This window comes from Pseudonaja textilis, chromosome 1 (genome assembly GCF_049901715.1).
Source record: "Pseudonaja textilis isolate UNSWEBS1 chromosome 1, rPseTex1.2, whole genome shotgun sequence".
NCBI classification, from domain to species: Eukaryota; Metazoa; Chordata; class Lepidosauria; order Squamata; family Elapidae; genus Pseudonaja; species Pseudonaja textilis.
Window position 1 is genome coordinate 49,409,980 of NC_141990.1, and position 18,543 is coordinate 49,428,522.

The 18,543-nt window shown below is 37.0% G+C and overlaps 1 long non-coding RNA gene across 1 annotated transcript in view; it reads left to right on the forward strand.

Moving 5' to 3' along the window:
* The first annotated feature begins 2,117 nt into the window (after positions 1-2,117).
* The window catches only part of LOC113433268 (uncharacterized), a 39,337-nt gene continuing 22,911 nt past the window's right edge, over positions 2,118-18,543 (forward strand). Inside the window, exon 1 of the long non-coding RNA XR_003373635.2 lies at positions 2,118-2,440. This is a non-coding gene — a long non-coding RNA (uncharacterized LOC113433268). The remainder of the gene's footprint in view (positions 2,441-18,543) is intronic.

The following is an 18,543-nucleotide window of genomic DNA, read 5'->3' on the forward strand; positions in this document are numbered from 1 at the left end:
TAGGCAAATTTCAGTGGAGTGTTTTTAGCACCAGATCATAAAATCTTTAAAAGGGGATTATCATCAAAACCTGATAATTTATAATACTTCTGATATAATTATTCAAGTATTCATAGTCCAACAAATTGAATAATGTATGGAATCATGAACTGAACTCTGACAAGATGATAACTGAAAATATTAAAAGTAATCACTACTTATGATATTCATGCATGGGATGGATGGAATTCCTGAAAGATGCTTAAAGCCACTTCCATCTAAGATATCTTTTTTTCCTATTCATATACAGTGGGCACCTGAACACAAAGTGTCTCTATACAGTGCTGCATATAGAATAAGATACATAAGGGAATCCTCCTCTCATGTGCTAATTCAAGATGCAGGGAGATTTTTCTAACATTAGAAGAGAAAATGAGTTTTCTAGCATTAGAAGAGAAAATTTCTCAGTATCTTGTGTAAAGGAAGTTTTAAACCAATGACAGTGCCACAAACGCAACTACCAAATTAATATTCCTATATTTCCCTTGAGATTATACTTTGGGATTGTGTTATCTGTAGAGAAAACTAAAAAATGAGTATTTAAGATTTTGAGATTGCAGAATTTTCTCAGCTGGATGTCAAGACTGGAAGTAAATCTGTCAGAGGTTAAAAAAATTGCTTATTTAGTGGTAACTAAATGGGTGGACACAAATAATATTAATTGATCCTTGTTTCTCTACAAATCCATTCACATTACCTCAGTAGGCATGGCTGTGGGAACACGTGTTGAGATTAGTTATACATATGCCATTTTATACTATGTCTGTAAATAGTTTCATTTTTCCATATTTCTAGGCAAAGATTATAACCTGATGTTTTACATCCCTCCTAACCGCAAAACTATTGCACTGTAGAAAACAGCAGAGAGAGAGCAAAGAAGTTCTCCCTTATATTCCATACGGCTGTAGCAAAAGCATTTCCTATCATCACAACTGGATTTTAATGTTCTACTATTAAAAAAACCCGCTCATGTCAGTAATACCCAATTATGTAGAAGCGAATTAACCTTATTTATTATCTGGGTCCACATTTAGAAATAATGATACGGAATCCTGTAGCGGAAGCTTCATACAAATCTGTAACTTCCACCAAACTTATCCGAATTTGGAAGACATGCATTGATTATTATCCAATATCAGTGCAGGTACAGATGAAAACTGTACCTCAGAAGTAAAATTGGAGGTGAGGGGGGAGAAATAATTGAGTGTCTTTCAGATGATTTTAGCAGATATATTTTGCTATTCTTAAAGATTTGTGGACATATTTCCTTGGAAAGAAAGACTAGTTTACAGAAATGTTAGTTGTAGAATATTAATAGACTGTTTTTCCTAAGTATGTGATAATGCACAACTTTCACAAATAGTGAAATGATGCTCCAACATATTGCATGCAATTGATAGTCTCTCCTCACCTGTGCTGGCTTATAAACTCTCTCTCTCTCTCTCTGAAGTTAGTGAGACACAAAGGTATCTGTTTTTCTAGATTTGGCCTTTGTTTTTTTCACCAGCTTGATCTCTGTTTTTTTTTTTAAAGCAGAGCTCTCTTCTCCTGTCTTCGCTTTGGAGATCTCCCACCGACCTTATAATTGGCACATTTCTGTTCCTTTCTCAAAAAATGCGCAAAGGAACGGCAGGTGACCTAAAGAGAGATTCCAGCTGTTCGAGGAGAAAGAGAGGAAGCCTACGCTATCTCAGCCCGGGTGAGATGCCGAGCGCTTCGCGGCTTCTCGGCAGACAGAAGAATCCCGGTTCCTCCTTAATTACGCGATGTACTGCGAGGTGCGTGAACCATCCCGCAAAGGGATGCTGCGACCAGAAAGGCCTGCCTGCAGGGGCAGCGGCAGCAGCAGCAGCGGCAGAGAAAACTGGCCTCCTTCCTCTTCCTCAGGAGATATTTATTCTCCTGCCAGCTATTATATTACTTCAGCTAATTCGCCGGGGCGCCGGGTTTTCTCTTCCGGGAAGAGGTGACGCGCCCTCACGAGGGATATATTCCGGGAGTAAAGCGGCCTGTGAAATCCCCTTTTGACCCCTGGTGCTCCACGCGGAGTGTCAAAAGTGAACCAGAAAGAACTCTGGGAGGGAGGAGGAAAAAGAACGTTTTCACCAGTTCTTAGGGAGCTTCCTTTCTGCCTCCAGTTACGGTTAAATCATCCCTGTCAGGGGTGACTTTTATCCCAAGGGCTAATAAAAATTATTTGAAGAGGATTTATCTTTGAACTTTTTTTTGTTCTCCCTGGGCGCCTTGAGCTGCGGCTCGCCGGCCGGCCTCTCCTTCTCTTAAGGCCGCCGTGTAAATCAGCAGCTGCGGTCCGGCTTTGCTCTCCAGCGCAAATGGCTTGGCTCCAGGGGGAATGGGGTGGTTTCAGTGGGACCATAAATGTCAGCTTCCCCAAATTCAGGTAGGTTGCAATTCATGTCATTTAGAGAAAAGGCTTAAGTAGTGGCTTTTAGGGCCTTATATCCAGCATCCAATAATCCTAAGAAGGCAGTTACAGGTACCTCCTTTACAGAAGACAGGCCTCTTTCTGAAAAATTATTAGAGGACATTTTCTCTTCCTTTGAAAGTGACCTCTATTGCACTGGTGTCTCAACTTTTAAAAATTAATATATTTATAAATCACAGGCACATCTGATTATGTTGCACACATTACAAAACATATTCTCCACGATATATTTTATGTTTTGCATATTGTGTATCTTAAGTGTTAGTACTGCTTAAATCTTGTTTTTCAGAGGAAAAAAGGAAAATGTAAATATGTATATATCCAAATATTTTCTTCCAGCCTGATCTGTGTATTGTCCACAGATCACCATACCACTGTCTCTATTTGGAAAATGTGATAATTGGTCAAAGATCAATATACTGTAATGATAAGGACCCTAAGAAGATGGAAAAGGGAAACTGGCATTGCTTTTAAGCAGCTCTGAGACAACAGACTGAGTACCTGTTTACCTGAGTACATGTATACTTGCTCATAGTCTTCCCCATCAGAATGAGATATATACAATATGTCTACATTCATCTCACTGTAGAAGAATTAGCACATGCAACTTTTAGGCAAAAGGGGGTCTTTTGTCATTTTCTGGAGTTGTGATACATGAAAGACATAAACTTTGGCACAAGGCCAGCTATAGAAGATAATTTTTTATTTTGACTTGTGGCTTTCTTCGGCTGTTACCAGATTAAACTTCTAAACATCTTAGACTGGTCTTACTGTATGCATATCCTTCAGAGATTTAGCAGTGGATCTGGCTTCTTTTATCTTAGTCATCACAAAAAGCTGTAAAAAGCTCAGTGCGAAATGTAACTCTTAGAGGGAAGACAAACCATTTCTTATTTCTTACAAGAGAACCAGGAACAGGAAAACCAGGAAGATAAAAACATATTTGTGATCATTAGGGCAAAACCAGTTGTCTGCACATTATGGAAAATGAGTCACTTTTTAGAAAGGGCTTTTAATTGCTTAATCTAAGAAATGTGGACAATGGCATACGTGTTTTATTTTAGGGTCTATCTAGCCCACTCAGAAAATGTAATGGACCTAATTTTCATTTAGTATAGGTCTGTACAGTTCCTAAAACATCTAAATGTCTATTAATTTAATCAGGTAATTTAACTCTACCTCTCGAAAAGGCCACTAGCTAGTTGTCACGCAGTGATTATGAGGATGACATTTCTATCCCATGATGCCAGAGGCAGACTTTGATACATCATTTTCTTTTTGAAGGTTAAACTCAGATAACCTGCCTTTGGCATTTAATTAGCTACATATTAAACACTCTTTTAATAATAAAATGATTAAAAATTTTATTGCCTCTCAAATGAGGCCCTTTTAGATAGATTTAATGACTTGGTTTGAGTACTGTAGTTTGTGAACCAAACCTTAGGCCAGGATATGTTCTAATGATGTGCTTTACAGCTTGCAAAATCTGTATTTTATTCAAATTACTGTCATAATTATTTTGAGTGAAACTTATTACTGTATGCCATCTTCTGTGTTTCTAAGTTGAATTTTCCCATGTCATTGAAAAAGGAATTTAGAATCAATTGAAATATATATATATATATATATATATATGGTTGAATACTGCTCTAAAAATAACATGGAGATTAAATTATTACAGTAGGTATCATAATATACATGTTTAGCATTATGAAACACTTTTAATATGTCAATATTAACAGCCTACTAGCAATGAAAAGTCATAAGCCAACAGTATATTTTGGTTCCTTAATTAGCATGAAAATATTAGTATTTTAGTGAAAATTTATATGATGGCTGTTTGTCTCTTTCTCTGCTAAGGCCCGCTTCATAAATATGACTTGTAGACGCAGATTGTGTCCAAAGGGGAAAAAATGAAAGGGAATTGGGAGTAATTAAATATTCTTCAACAATATAGTCATTTCTGCATTTATGAAAAGTAATGTAGCATAGTCCATTTGGAATTATGGTTAAAGGCAGAGATCTCCAAACTTAGCAACTTTAAGATGAATTCAACTCTTGGAATTCCTCAGCCAGCCACGTCTTAAAGTTGCCAAATTTGGACATCCCTAGTTAAAAGCATCAACTTTGGAATCATAAGGTGTGAGATCTAGTGCAGCCTTAGAGGCAAAGCCAGTTCAATGATTTTGGTCCAGTAACTCTCTCTTGGCCCTAGCTGAAAAAAACATGGGCAAGAAACTGCCTGGAATTGTCAGTAGTGATTTAAAAGCAGGAAAGGAGGAGGATGAAGATGATGATGAGAAATATGTATGTATGTATGTATGTATACATATATGTATGTAGCTTTGTTCGGGTATTTTCCCACGTCATTATAGTTGTGCTTTTAAAGTTGTAGCAACGTTTCAGCAGAATCTCATCTGCCATCATCAGGCTTCTGTAGACAAACACAATACAGAAGCCTGATGATGGCAGATGAGATTCTGCTGAAACGTTGCTACAACTTAAAAGCACAACTATAATGACGTGGAAAATACCCAACAAGCTACATACATATATGTATACATACATACATACTCCCTCTCTCTCTCTCTCTCTCTCTCTCTCTCTCTCTCTCTGCTGTTCTGGAACAATTGCGATGAATGCTCTAATCCAGGGGTGTCATCATGGGAGCGTCACATGATGTATCGGGATTTTTCCTCCTTCGCTAAACTGGGTGGGGACATGGCCAGTGTGTGATGCATACGGCTCACAGGACGCCAGTTTGACAGCCCTGTTCTAATCTATATATTATCTGATTCCTGATTATCCGATATGTGTACTGTGTAGAGCACAATTCAATTGACGGTATATATGTAAAATGCAATTCAGTCGCCTGCTTATTCCAAGCAAGGGAAAACTAATTTGAAATTTGGCATGCAACATTAATATGACTGATATTAATATGACTGATCTGATTAAAAGTGGCACATGATCTTAATCTTAAAATCTTAATCTACTTTTTCTATTTCCATCAGCTCAAATGGCATATAGTATATTTCTGTTGAATTTTGGAGAAAACGAATTGGTACAGTTCATTTAAACAAAAGTAGTCTTGGTGGATTTGGTGTTGCTTTGAGGAGAGACTCAAAAGTTATTTTCCTGCACAGGGAACCTGTTGCGCTGCTGGCAAGAACATAATGCATGCTCAGTTTCCACCTGAAGCTAGAATTCTGCCAGTAGACTAACATTTGCAGAGGGAGCCACCTTGTGGATTCTTTGTGTTGTTAATTCTTTGTGATGTTAATACCTCAATTATGGAATGCGACCCCTCAAGAAAGAGAATTAGAATGCAGTGTATGGAGAATATAGGAGGGACAACTATAAAGATAAAGATTTTTCTTTCTTTCTCTCTTTCTTTTTTCTTTCTTTCTTTCTTTCTTTCTTTCTTTCTTTCTTTCTTTCTTTCTTTCTTTCTTTCTTTCTTTCTTTCTTATTTATTTCAATTTTATTCCTTTTTCCTTGCACTTTTTATTCCTTTCTCTTTTCTCCTCTTTCTTTAAATTTAGTCTGTATTAGATTTTACAGTTACAATCAAAATCCTTAATACAAAAAAATATAAATAGATTTATGATTGATGTATTGAAAAATTAACACATTTTATTTCAATATTGCTCTCTGTACTTAACCCCACATACCTCACTTTTTAAATATAAACAATCATGGATATTCTCCATTAAAAAAAACCTTTTGGATTTCCATGATCTTAAACCTGTCTATGATCATACCTTGGGAAAGAAAAATCAATGGAATGGAAATTATTTTTCCTGAAATTGAGGGCAGTATATAACCTTTTGTATAGTGATGATAAAGTAATTTGCTTTACCCAAGAATCCTTGCTTTTTTCATGTCCAGTTTTGGAGAAGTATATTAGTAGTGTTGGCAACTGTGTTTATTTTATTAAAATCTGCTTTCTTAAAGTCCAAGTTATGCATTTCAATATCAAAGGAATGAGCATTACTGGATCATTCTTCATCAATATCCCTGCTAACTATATTTCAACAGTTACGTTTCCCCAACTGCTTTATATCAATCGAAGGATAGTTGATCATTTTACATCTTCTGAGGGAGTAAGTTGTCAAGAAGTCAGGAATATCCTGAAACATATTTGCAGATTTTTTTTCCCCCCAGCAGATGTCAGAGTAAAAATCCCTCAGTGCAAATATTTCATGCCTTTTTGAAAGAGCTGCAGTTTATTTCTGGAAAATATTATCTAGACCTGCTGCTTGTCTGGGCAAGTGGTATTGCAATGGACCCAAACAACACTGTTGTTTTTATTGCATTCAGGGTGTGTGTTGCACTTAACTGTCTCCTTCAATACACACCTGAGCCCTAGTCTTTTGAAGATTTCACTTGTAATTCTAATACAAGGTCTTTAACAAACCTTCCAAAATACACATTTTGGAACCTAAGCAATTATAGGCTACATTACTAGAAGGATAGAATCAAGATCATATGCAGTGCTCGTACCTCTTTCCCAAGTCTTAGTAAGACCACACTTGGAATATTGTATCCAGTTCTGCTCACCACAATATAAAAAGATGTTGAGATTCTGGAAAGAGTGCAGAGAAGAGCAACAAGAATGATTAGGCGGCTGGAGCCTAAACATTCAAAGAACAATTATAGGAATTGGGTGTCTAGTTTAGTGAAAAGAAGGATTAAGAGAGACATGATAGCAGTGTTCCAATATTTGTGGGGCTTCTACAGAGACAAGGAGCTCAAATTATCTTCCAAAGCACCAAAAGACAAGAAACAATGGATAGAACCTGTTCTGTCTTTTAATAGCTGGCTGAATATAAGGACAGTCCGATTAAACTCTACAAAGATTTCCATACAAAGTTTCTTTATTGGATCACGAGGAATCCTCAAATATAACTCACACTTACATCGAGATTCATCTACTGTCCAATTCATTGCACAGCTGACTTCATAGTGTAAAATTATAATGATCTTTCATCCCATAATGCTGGAGCAAAGGGTGAAACACCAGCATGGTGCTGGGGTCCAAGCAAGAGTAAAGGAAACTCCCCCAACCCAACCAAGCATCAATTCAGTGACCAATCAGGATTACAGATGACCACAAGACATGAACTACATTTCCCATGATGCATTAACTACATTTACCATGAGGACAGCTCCCAATTCTAACTTAACTATCTTAATTCCCAATTACCTATATACTGTCTGGACAGCACAGAACCTAACCAAGGAGAGAAGCAACCTAGAACTTGCCTTCAGAAGTTGTGGGTGCCCCATCACTGGAGCCGTTCAAAAGAAATGGACAACCAATTGTCTGAAATCATATAGGGTTTCCTGCTCGAGCAGGAGTTAGATTAGAAGACGCTTCTAATCCAAGATCCCTTCCAACTCTATTGTTCTTTGTACATAAGGAAAAATAGTTCTCAGCAACAGACAGGCACATTAAAGATGATTGATATCACCATGTACCTGTTTTTTGAGAAGTCTTAACTGATTCTCAATTGCAAGGACATAATGCAAAATATATACATGTGAGATCTTTATGCATGACACAATGCATAGTGTTGCACTGGTGAAAGAAGAAAAGCCAAGATGACTCGACACACGCTAGAGCCACTATTAAGGCCTACCTCATGGTGGTAAGGACAGCAAAACATAATTACTGGCCTCTCGGTTGAGGAATGGGTGAAACTTATATACCACCTGAAGATATATAGCTATGGGTATATAGCTGTGCCTTCTGATCTTTCAGCAGGATTGGGAGTCTAGAAGAACCCCCAGGTTGTGCGCCAAGTTTGTCTGTAGCCTTTTCAAGTCAATATATAAATTACACTCATGTGACAGCTCTACTTCACTAATGAGAAACATTTCACTAAATTGTTGACAGAACTGTCTTGAAGGCTTCTTTAATACACCAGTACATAACAACTTGGGAAAAACATTAGGCAACAGATGAAACAAAATAACAGTGCAGCCTGTAAGGCATTTAGCATTAACACATGACAACCTGAAAGTGTTTTGTCATTTGCTCTATTTAGCCCTAGGCAGTTGTGAAAAAAAAATAGATACCCGTTATGGTGATTGATTTGACAAAACAATTGAAGAAATAAATACAGATATACCCTCTCATACACATATATACATATGTATGTAAACTTCTCTAGGGAGGGGGAAAAACTTCTTGGAGAAAGACTATGTTTAGGAAAGGATAATTGCTAAGGCTTTTCACTAGGCACAGCTGTGAAATTCTCTTCACTCTGTAGTCCTAAGAAAATATAGGAAGGTATGATAAATAGTTTCTTGCAAATAATTATGATATTAGGCACATGAAGAGGCAGTTAATTTGAATGCATGTCTTCAAAATGGGGCAGAGGAAGGAGGGAAGCAAAATGTGCATTGTAATGTCATGATAACTCCAGGCCTTTTTTACTTGTGTTGTGATACATAGACAAGTACTAAGGTTGCATCCATCATGACATCATAATTCAGTTTATCACTCTGGGGGGAAAAAAGGCAGTGGTTGTGAATGTTTGTGATATGCATGAAACCTGCCACTCATTTGTTCATTCACGATCCTAAGATTTCAATCCAAAGCCTCTTTCTCCTGCCTTTTTGAGTCTGTTCGTTTCCCTGCCTTGAATATCTGTGTCATCTGTCTCTTGTTTACAAAATAGGTAGGTCTATCTAGTACGAGAAACAGGCTATCCTGTCATACTAGCTTCAACCAAGCAGGAGATTAAATACAATTTTAAACATTTCATTTTCACCCAACCTGGTATATTTTTTTAAACATAATTTATTGAAGATAAAATTATTGAACATATATAAAGGAAAGTTAAGAAAAAGAAAAAAAATAAAAAGTATGAAAAACAATACAAATAAAAATTAGAAAAGGATAAAGAAGCAACTTCCAATCTTATTTACAGCAGTTATAAATCAACATATTATCCCTCCTCCCTTTGTATGTTTATATCACATAGTTTGCTTCAGTGGTGGGATTCAAATGTTTTTTACTACTGGTTCTGTGGGTGTGGTTTGGTGGGCGTGGCAGGGGAAGGACCCTGTAAAATCTCCAGCCAGAGGTGGTATTTGCCAGTTCTCCAACTACTCAAAATTTCCACTACCGGTTCTCCAGAACTGGTTAAAACTTGCTGAATACCTGGTTTTCTTCTATTTCATATTCACCTTTTTAAATAGCAAATCCAAAAATTGCCATTTCATTATTTTCCATTTTCACCAAAAGGTCCAAACTGTTATAAAACCACATGTTGTTTTATTCCTTAACAAACAGTGCTCAGTTTTATCATTTTCACAAATTCTGCCATCCATTCCTACAATGGTATTTCTCCAACGTTCTGCATACAGTTAAACGCTATTCAATTCCAATTATCTTTCTACTTATGTTAAAACTTTATCTTAATTGTGAATATGAAAACCATTGAAAACTAAATCCCTCTGCAGTCAATTGTTCTACTGGGTTCATTTTAAGTTCTCCATGTTTCTGCACTAATAATAATTCTGCATTTTCATTTGGCATGTCATCCATTCTTTTTGCATACCACTTCTTTCCTATAAAATGTTTCTTATACTAAATAAAGGTATTTTTGGACACAGTCTGAGTTTTCATCAATTCCATATTCTTAACAAGGCACTGCTAACATAGCATTTTTAAAAATCGACATAAACTTTAAATGCATTGTTGGCTCATATTATTAAAGTATTAAAGGAGCTCAGCTGCTACAATTAGAGCCAAACTAGAAATGTATACAATTTGTTCTTTATCTAAAATCAGGGCATACAATTATTGCTGCAATCTCATGGCTTCTCTTTGTCCAGAAAAGCTTTGAAAGTCTGGACTCAATATCTGGCCACCAACCTTTACCTCAACATCATCACAGAGGTAGTATTTAGCAGGTTCCGACCAGTTCTGGAGAACCGGTAGCGGAAATTTTGAGTAGTTTGGAGAACCAGCAAATACCACCCCTGACTGGCCCTGCCCGGTGATGGGATTCAAATTTTTTTACTACCGGTTCTGTAGGCATGGCTTGGTGGGTATGGCAGGGGAAGGATACTGTAAAATCTCCAGTCAAAGGTGGTATTTGCCGGTTCTCCAAACTACTCAAAATTTTCGCTATCGGTTCTCCCAGCTAATCGGCTGGATCTTTTTTGTTGCCCTGCACAGGAGAACGGAGCTGAAAAACAGGTTAGTGGGGTGGGGTGGGAATGGAGATTTTACGGTATCCTTCCCCTGCCATGCCCACCAAGCCATGCCCACAGAACCGGTAGTAAAAAAAATTGAAACCCACCACTGCATCATCATCAATATATGAAGATATATTAGTCTGTCATTTCCCTACTTGCTAGTGTTCAATAAATTTTAAAAAAAATAAAAAAAAAATTCTTCAATGAATGAACTCTTCAAAATGGAGGAAAGAGGGAATTTTAATGTTTTGTTCCCCGATGTTGGGGAGTTAACATGGCAGTTAAAGAAGCCAGTTAACATGGCAGTTAAAGAAGAGTGCTAATGGAGCAGAAGGGTACTGGATCATTTTTATTAGTTATGGTTAAAAAGGAATCATCAGTTTCCTTATGATACAGGAAAAGAGCTGTCGATTAGACTCACAAAAGCAGTTAGATATGTATGTGTAGTTTGAAAACTGCTCATATTTTTAAAGTAGCTCCAATTCAGGTTTTACATAACAATTTTCTTTTTTTTTCCCCTATTTTTTGTCTGTTCAGCTTTGGCACATGAAAGCTTCTGGTAAATTGTACATCACATTTTTGTTTATACCAGAGTTGTAATAATAAAGTTTTTATTTACTAATCTCTATGGAAAATCTCCTGGGTTTTCTGACTGGAAAACCTTACAGGGATCATCTCAACTGCCCTGTTTGATGCAGAAAACTAATGTGTACCATTCCGTTTCTAACATAACTGATGAACTCCTGCCTTTACATTTAGCAGAAAAGTATGTGTATATGAGTCCCAAATTGTTACTCATGAAAAAGAGAAATGTGTGGCCTTTGTTGGAAGTCATTCCGATAGTTCTGGAATAACTAAACTGAAGAACCAACACAAGCTGATTGGAAAAATGCAAAGCCATAACATTAAATCAACAGGCAGAAACATCTCAGGTTAAGCAACTGCAGTTACTTTTCAACAATGATTGAGCTCATCATTTTTGGAGCTGGATGATAAGCAGAATTGTTTCCCTCTGTTGCTGCCTGAAATGGCAAGGCCAGAACTGGAAATCATAGCTGATACCCTCCTCTGTGAGTTCCTCTTTTGCGTGAGCAGCATCCCAAATATCAGTTGTTCAGGAACAAGAGCAGTAAAGAACTTCTACTTTCAGTAGCACCTGAGGGACTCTCCATAGATGCTTTGTGTATTATAAAAAATAAGATGATAAGACTAAAATGCCTACCTGGTCTGATATAACATAGCTCTTCATACAATATTTACTAATTTGCTGCATATGTGAAATATGGCTGAATACATCCTTTTAATACACTGCTTTTATTTTTTTTATTATTTCACTTAGAAAAGTTCTGTATAACTGATATGCTGCATCCCAACACATTTATTTATTGTTTTGTTGAAAACAAAACTTTTGCAGAGTCTCAAATGAAGAACAACTTTGAACCTAGAGAAAGAAAATTGAAAAAATGGTGTTATAATATGTAATTTTGAGGATTAGAAGAAAAATAATAGAGAAAATGTAAAGAAAGCTACAATCATAAAGTAAGTAGTTATGATATATTTATACTTGTAACTGCTGTAAAAGAAAATTGGAAATCACTTCTTTATTTTTCTTCTTTCTTTCACTTTTCCTCTTTTTTCATATTTTAAAAAAGGAAAGTGGAGAAAGGAAGCACAACTGACATGGAATAACTCTTTTCAAATTGTACTGCACCTTGGACTCCCATTGACAGCTGATTGAAGGCACCAATGTACTGCAATGACATCAACAACAAAGTACAGATAATGTATCTTGTTTAACAGCATCACTTGCTCAAATGGTAGAAGTCTGACACATGACTTTTGGGTTCAAACCAGCTCCACTTTTAGCAATTTCTGACCCACCCACCCAATTTTGCAGATAGAGGCATGAACTTACATAACAAATAATGGCAAGGATGAACATGATTTATATCAGCATCTTTGGCATGCCTAATTTGATCTAGCAGTTTCATCCGATGTCAATAATTGTATCTTTTCCAGACTCTCTAATGATTGTGAAATATATAGAATTTAACTTACACAGTGCCCACTATTTGGAGGTTGCAGACTTGAAAAAAACAGACTTGCTTCCTCAACTTTTAAACACCTATTAGTACAATGCTGGATAATTTCAGTCAATAATCTCTATATCAGATCAGAGTAAGTACTCACGCCACTTGGTTCCATTGTAGCAAATATAAAAATGAGTTAATTGATAGGCTGGGACAAAAGGCAGGCAAAGGCAGGGGAAGAGAAAAAGAAATGAACAAGCTTTCTTCTTCCCTTGTGAATTTTCATAACGTAATTAACTGTCTGCAAGCAAAGAATTAAGTCCATCATTATTATACAAAACAGCATGATTCTTAAGAGAATTAAGTGGGGCTACCAGTCATTAAGCACTCCTTCTATCTATTTCTCCTCAATTTCTTTGGGGAAAAAAAGAACAATATTTAGGCATTTGGCTGTTTTCTGTTTTTCAATTCTGACATCACTATAAAATTGAGGCTTCTTTTCTCCATTGCTGCTTGGACTTGTTCTGAACTTGGCCTTCAGTTCTTTTTTATTTTATTTCCCTCCTTTAAATACAAGCTATCATATATTTCGACCTCTAATTCTTGAAGGAGCTGCATTTCTGTAAGATTTTTCACTAAACTCAGCCAAGTGCGATTTATTGAATAAACCATGGTTCAACAAATATTATTTAATATGATATGGAACAAACTACTCTTTTTAGTGGATATTCTTCTAATTTTTCTTAAACACAATTCAAATGACATTAATTTTATAAGTGTGTGCGTGTGTGTTTTGTGTGTGTGTGTGTGTGTGTGTGTGTTTGGGTGTAGCACCTGGGAAAGTCAGGCAAATCCCTCAGTCAAGATAAAACTATATCCTCACTGAAGTAAGATAGGCTTCATTCTGTCCCAATGGGGCTGAAACTTGGCTATAAAGCCAGCTTACACTGTGGTGGTGCTGTGGTTAGAATGCAGTACTGCAGGCTACTTCTGCTGCCTGCCAGCTGCCTGCAATTTGGCAGTTCAGATCTCACCGGCTCAAGATTGACTCAGCCTTCCATCTTTCCGAGGTTGGTAAAATGAGGACCCAGATTGTTGGGGGCAATATGCTGACCCTGTAAGCTGCTTAGAGAGGGCTGTAAAGCACTGTGAAGCAATATATAAGTCTATTGCTATTGCTACACGCTACACGCTATGATGATCCTTCCAATTCTCTATCTGCCAACATAAATAGAATTGTACTAAATGCTAAATAGAATTAGATCTCTGGGATTTACAGCTAGTGCTCAGCTTACAACCACAATTGAGCCCAAAATTTATGTTGTTAAGTGAGACATTTATTAAGTGAGTTTTATCCCGTTTTACGACCTTTCTTGCCACAGTTGTTAAGTGAATCATTGCAGTTTTTAAATTAGTAATCCGGTTGTCAAGGGAAACTAGCTTCTCATTGATTTTGTTTGTCAGAAAGTTGCAAAAAAAGCTGATCACATAACACCGAGATACTGCAGTCCTTGTACATATGTACAGTTGCCAAGTATTCAAATTTTGATCATGTGACCATGAGGATTCTGCAATGGTCATATGTGTGAAAAATGGTCATAAATCACTTTTTTTCAATGCCACTGTAACTTTGAACTGAATGAACTGTTGTAAATTGAAGACTGCCTGTATTAGTTTTGTCTTTTCTTGGTGGGCTAGTGTTTGTCACCTAGGACATTTGGTGAATTTATGTTGCAAAGTATTGTAAAAACACTGAACACTGGACCAGTCAGTAATTGTATTAAGCAGGCTATGTGAACACCACCGTAATTTGACAAAGTTTATCTCATCAGTTTCTATTAAAGGGATCGGCATCTGCTGCATGCAGCCACCAGCATTACACATTAGAGTGCTCTTGAGTAGAATAGGACAAAACCTCTAGACTTTGTTTGCATTTGGGGAAGGCAGTTATGGGCAAAATGGATGTTGAAGACTGTAGTATGCACACCTTCAATAATACAGAGAAAGGAAGGGGAAAATGTTGATCTCACCACTTCTAGTGCAATGTGAAATCTTCCTCCATTGTATGCACTCCATGTACTGGTATGCTGTTTTGATAGTAATGATGGTATACAACTGAGATATAAAGATGTTAAAAATAAACATTTGGATTCAAACTGTTGTGAACATAAGAACTATAAACCTCACTGGGAAAAGCAACAGTAGAAAAAACAAGATCCGACTCTCAATAGCTGTGCTTTAAAAGTAAGCAAGAAATACGGATACTTTCAGCATCCTATGTTCAGCTTCATTTGCTGAGCTTTTGTAAAAGTATATCAGACTCATCTAGAAACATCTTCCCTCCCACTCCTTCTCATGGCCTCAGCAAGTGGCCTTGTTGATATTGGGCTGGTTCACATCCACACTTGCTGCTGGGCTAAAGCACTTGCTCTGCCACTGCGTGATCTATCACATCCAGACAGCAGCACATAAATTATCTCCCAAGGTTTATTTTGTGTTGCTCAGACAGTGACTAATAGGGTTTCATCGGGCTCCTATAACCACATTGGCTTCTTTTATGGCTAAAGAAGAGCAGCAGGCACTGAAAAGAGCATTTCAGCTATGGAATCTCCTTCCCCAGCAGTGATTTTTGCCATAAACCCAATAACCAGGGAGTAAGTCCTGGCCTTCTTGTTCTCTTTCATTTAAGTTAGATATACTTATCCAGACCCGATTCTTCTGCTTCTGAACAGCGGTGACTGTTTGGATAATCTGTATCAATTGTTTCTTAGCCTCATCAACTTTAAGATGTGTGGACATCAACATGATGTCTGGAGAATTCTGGGAATTTCAGAGATTGATAAATACTGGTCTATACAGTTTATTCAGTGGCTGTTAATAATTCCTTGTGGAATTTTTCTGTTGGGTTCCTAAATCAACTTAATGATTGAGGGTCAAGACTTGTTACTATTTGCATTGGATGGAAGCTTTAGTCTTTGACCCACTTGCTAGACAGAAGACATTTTCTAGATTAGCTGTTATTCACTTATATTTTTCTCCTGATATGGAAGAAAGCAGCTACATATAGAAACTGAAGTTAAATATCTCAAATAGTAAAATGGCTGGAAACATTACTGACCCTGACAGAGTTTGGTTTCTGGTGGCAGTTTCCAACTGATACTTTCCTGTGATTATGAATATAAATTTATAGAATATAAGTTTTATTTACTTACTAATCACATGTGTATGGATTCCAATCTTACAAGAAGCCATTGAGGGCAACTTACAAGAATCAGTAAAAATAGCAAATATATAAAAAAGGCAAGGGCTTGTGTTGATGTTCCCCAAAACCAGATCACAGTGCCTCTTTTCCTGAAGGTATGCCCCAGGTGTCTGATAGACCCAATTAGGTTGAAGAAGGAGCTTGGGGTTGTGCTTGAAGATTTGATGCATACTTGGTATGAGAGGGTACAACTTGCACCATTCTCAATTCTTCAGCAGTAACTTCATACATTTTCTTATTCATCTCAAGAAACAGGAGTTCATTCAAAGTATCACCCATTAGCTGTTCTATCAGCAGATTCTTGTCCCCATATTAGAGGGCTTAATATTGGCACCAGTGGATTTAATATTATACTATGTGTTGAGGCAAATTGCTTCTCTGCCATGCTGAACCATTGACTTGGTTAGTTATTGTCCAGTTGTCCCTTATTTAACAAACTGTAGTTGAGCAAGCTATTACTTTCTGTGACATTGAAATTTTATGACAAGCATTTCCACAAAAGTTCTTTTGAGATACATTGATTTTGAAGAAAAACTGAAGGGATGCAGTTACTTCTTTAAGGCTAGGTACATCTCTTGAGAAAGTCGGAATTCTACTCTGACAAAATCCAAGATGACATGCATCAAGGCTATTTAAATCATTACTCAGAAGCCCCACACTGAGAGAGCTTTTTTCTAAAATATGCATATAACCTCAGGCAGAGGTTCCAAAACAATTCATCAACTTGCCAAAAGCGCATGAGTTTTTCAAAAACCACTCAATAAATTCCTGGTGATGGAAGACATTAATAGGAAACAAGATGTCAACTCATAAAATATTTATCTGGTCCTTTAGAGATGCCAACAGAAAGAGAGGGGGGAGTAGTGTAGCAGTTTGCAAAACTGAAACTGCATTCCATAAATGTTTTCATAGATAGTTTCCAGGTGACTGAATTTTCTGCCTCGCAAAATTCTAACTGGAGAGCATGATTGATGACTCTTGACTATGGATGTGTCCCATTGGAGAATATGAATTACGATACACCCAGGGAATGGGGAAAACCAGGGTCAAGGGTGACAATGAATGATGTGTCTCAGAGTTGGCTATACCCAGGCAGTACTGGCATATCTTCTCCTAATAAATCTTCTTTAAGCTTTGGAAAATCCAGTAGAGACTCATGAGGGGTAACTACCAGAGCCCTGACACAAGGAGCTCCCCTCTTGTATTTTATCCTCTGAAGTGAAGCTTCAATGTCTTTTTTTAATACTTTCCAGAGTCTACTCAGTGCTTCATTTTCTCCCAAGGAAATATGCACAAGACTGCAGCTTCAGCCTTAGGTAAATAGGCTGATAATTGCTTGGCTAAATTGCAAAATTACATGGGTGCTATATTCAGAAGATAAAGCCCTCTTAAGTCTAAAACTTGGCTATCTATCCATTATGCATTGAACATAACTGACTTCCATGTAAACGTACAGAGGCTTGTACAATAAGACGTCCTATTTTTATCACCCAAGACCTGTGTTAGTAGAATCTGCCCACTGCTTGCCACATATCTATAGCACACAACCCTACACTGAGCATTGGTTTTGTATAAAAGAAAAGGTCGTGTATAACATATAGAGTCCTACCAGGTTGGCTTTATCTTTTCAATTGGAGCAAGGCCTTCCTTATGAGGTGAAGAATTTTAGGTTTGAAAGCTTTGTTTTCTGGCAAAATTAACATCCAGGGGAAGCAAGGTATTTCCATCTAAATGGAAAAGCCTGACTTAATTACAATTTGTGGGATGTTTAATATGCTGTATTTGCTATCATTCTGAATGGAAATAAAAGAACTTGTGTCTGTTACTGAGAACAGAAGGTAGACACAGCAGTCGTAGTTGTGTGTGTTGGGGGAGGGGAAATTGGGAGTGCTATCATAAATTCTGAGTTAGCATAAATTCCTGATAAAAAAAATTAAATAGGCTCAAGTTTAATCATACCACCGGTAAATCAAATATCAAATTTGAAGCAACGAATTACAAAGAGCCTTCTCACAGTCACTTAGCATTGATAAATTAATAATGTAATATTAAATTATTCATATCCTTTCCTCCCCCTCCTTGCTGGGACTATAATGATATACTGTACACAGTAGTGATAATTTACTTAGGCTGAGTCCATTCATTTAATTATGCTGCTAAACTTTGTAGGCCAATTGGTCATCATGAGAGTTTCCAGGCAAGCTAATCACAAATATATAGAACATGTCCCTTATTGTCCCCAGCGGCTAAGTGCTAAAATGCTATTTAGTACTCCGAAGGTTAATGTCCTGCTTATGTAAATTGTCCAATTTAACATTCAGCAGCAGTATCATAAATTCTGGTGCCAAGATTTCATTAAACGTATGTTCAAACTAGTTGACCTTAAAGGTTAACAAGCACAAGTTAAACAGGACAATTATTTAACTCGCTTCTTATCAAGAGACAGAAGTGCTCCACTCAAGCCGTTTAATAGTTCTGCATACTTCACAATTAGAATTCTTAAAAGGTCCCGGATAAAGTGGCAGGTCATGAATTTTCATAAGGATGTC